The sequence below is a fragment of the Hevea brasiliensis genome, chromosome 1 (genome assembly GCF_030052815.1).
Source record: "Hevea brasiliensis isolate MT/VB/25A 57/8 chromosome 1, ASM3005281v1, whole genome shotgun sequence".
NCBI lineage: Eukaryota > Viridiplantae > Streptophyta > Magnoliopsida > Malpighiales > Euphorbiaceae > Hevea > Hevea brasiliensis.
In genome coordinates, this window is record NC_079493.1 from 100,660,437 (window position 1) to 100,663,158 (window position 2,722).

The 2,722-nt window shown below is 32.1% G+C and overlaps 1 pseudogene; it reads right to left on the reverse strand.

The window, feature by feature from the left end:
- Positions 1-264: 264 nt before the first annotated feature.
- LOC131179361 (F-box/kelch-repeat protein At3g06240-like) lies at positions 265-1,828 on the reverse strand (annotated as a pseudogene).
- Between the last annotated feature and the right edge of the window lie 894 nt (positions 1,829-2,722).

The following is a 2,722-nucleotide window of genomic DNA, read 5'->3' on the forward strand; positions in this document are numbered from 1 at the left end:
ACCATCTTTCCTGGTCATTACCTGGTGCATTTTATATAATTCCAATGGATGATATTTCGCCTCACGCCCCCACCCCCACAGACTTAAAGAACATAAAAACAAAGTTTTTTTTTTTGGTTCGCCTTGTCAAAGTCTCATCAAAATCACACTAGCTCCATCAAACACATTGTCATTTTGGTTCTTTGAAGTGCCACGTGTCAGTTATAATACATAAGCAAAGCCATATTTAAAAAAAGTAGTATTAAAACTTTGCACCAATTGTAATAGATGGAAGAAGAGAAATTTAATTACAACAAACTATTACAAGTTTAAGAGTATATTATAGAGCTAGTACAAAAGAAGATAGTTGAGGAATAGAAATATGAATAAAAGGCACTCAATGAGAGACATTTATAAAGACATGATAGATAGGATGCACATGTGAGATCAAACCAAGCACTAGATTTCTAATGAAAGAACCTTCAACTTTGAATTGCATCTCCAGAATTTTGCTCATCTTCTAATTGGTTTCCACCTTTCAATGGAATATGGGACTCCCTGTAAGTGACAGTTTGCAAGGATTCCCATGGTACACGTCCACCCACTTGAACACGGGCAATTGCTTCCGCAGTAGGGTTCCAAACCAGCAGCTGCCCACCCAAATCTGAAAAAAATAGCTCACCATTCCTTGAAAATCCCAATGGCAAGCACGGGCGCATAACCTCAGGGTATGCTATGGTAAATAATTTAGTCCAAGACTCTTTAACTCCATATTCAAGCAATACCCACAACTCAACATGATAAGGAACATGGAGGGGCAGAGCAACATACTCATTCAAGGAAAAAATTGACTCAAAAGAATCGACAGGATCTGGTAGACCTGTTGTTTTGATAACCTCATTGCACAAGTCGAAAGAAACAATTACATCTTCAGGACTATGGTATCTTGTCCTCCAATGAAATGTACCATTTGCACCCGTATGGCCTCTATGATCATTAAAAAAGCCATCACGATATTTATAAGAAGGCAAAATCCAAGCATTCAAAGTGACATCAACTTTTCTCCATGTATCATCCCTTAGGCTATATATCTCCACCAGGTAATGCCATTGGGAATCAAGAGATGACTATTCAAAAATCCTGAGAACTTTGCAATCACTAGTTCTTGGGTCAAATCCGAATTCTACTATTTCCAATGAAATAGAATGATGAGGAGGACGCGGAACGTTCGATTCAGGTAGGATCTTAGTTTCTGTGGTTGTAGGGTTCCATAGAACGATGTTACTCTCAGAGTCATAAATATCATCCCATAATCCTAGCAAATTCTCAATGTAATATACATCACGGAGACAAATTAAACCATTACAGCAAGAACCCACAATGTCAATAAATTATATCCTTCGGATATGGTATCTCCTGAGGAGCAGACAAATCGAATGTATCAGAGGAGAGGAAGGAAAAAGCACAATCCTCAAAATCCTCAGGGTTATAATCCTCAAGTTTGACAAGGACACGGGGATTGGCATTCAAATCTTCAGAATCAGAATAAGAGAGTAGGTTCTTATATATATAATTAGGATCAGAAAAGAAAGCACACCAAGATTTGCAGACGCACCTGAATCTGATGAGGCATATGACGGGTAATCTGAACAAGATGTTGAGTACCAAATGTTTAAGCAGATAATCAACACCCATGGTAGATACTAGTTTTCTTGATCAGAATGCCAAGAAAGATAGCCGAAAGAAGAGAGCACACTTCTCACAAATATCAAATTCTTAGCCTCTAAGTAAGAACACTGATTTGGAAGCTTCCAATGGTATACTGATTTGGAAGCTTCCAATTGTATACGACATGCCATATATGGCTTAAAAAAATAAACCGCTGGTGGTTGACAAACATATAATTTATTAATTAAATTATAATGATATATCTTTATATTATTTAAAAAACATGTCTAAGCTTAGTTTGAAATTTTAATCAAATTATTTTAAAATTAAATAATAAATATTTTATATTTTTTAAAGTAAATATTTAAGTCTCAAATTTGAAAATTTTGTGACTTTACTAAAAATTAATAATTAAAAGTAAAATTATCTAGTTGTATTAAAAGTATAAACAATATGATTAATTTGATGCAATTTGCAAATGTGCAAGTCCTCATAGTTATTCTAATAGATAAATTAAAACTATAAATTGGATTGAGTTTGTCTAAAACTCCAATTGTTTGGCCCAATTTTTATGTTCAGGCCATCAAATTTTCATGACTTTTAATGTTGAGGTTATGCTAAATTTGACTAAAATTGAGTTTAAATGTAATATAAATTTATGTGATAAAATATTTATTTTGACAATCAATTTGAATGACTATAAAATAGAAAATGGATAACAAAAAAGTTATATTACGTCAAAGATTTTTTAGTATATTAACATGATGAAAACAAAATTCAAACAACAACGTAGAGGAAAAGCTAAAATTTCAAAATTTTTTTATCAAATATATTTGATGTTAAAATAAATATCTAATTTTTTTTTATATATATCGGAAAACCAGAGAAATTAGGATAGATATGAGATTAAAATTGAATAATCTGATGCTGATAACATTAATGTACCATCCACATAAATAAATTTATACAAGACAATAACAAAATTATAATTTGTATATGTGTATTAAATACATATATATAATAATGCTGTATTACAAAATGTAGGAAAAAAAGAGAAGAATGTTAGTCATTAAAA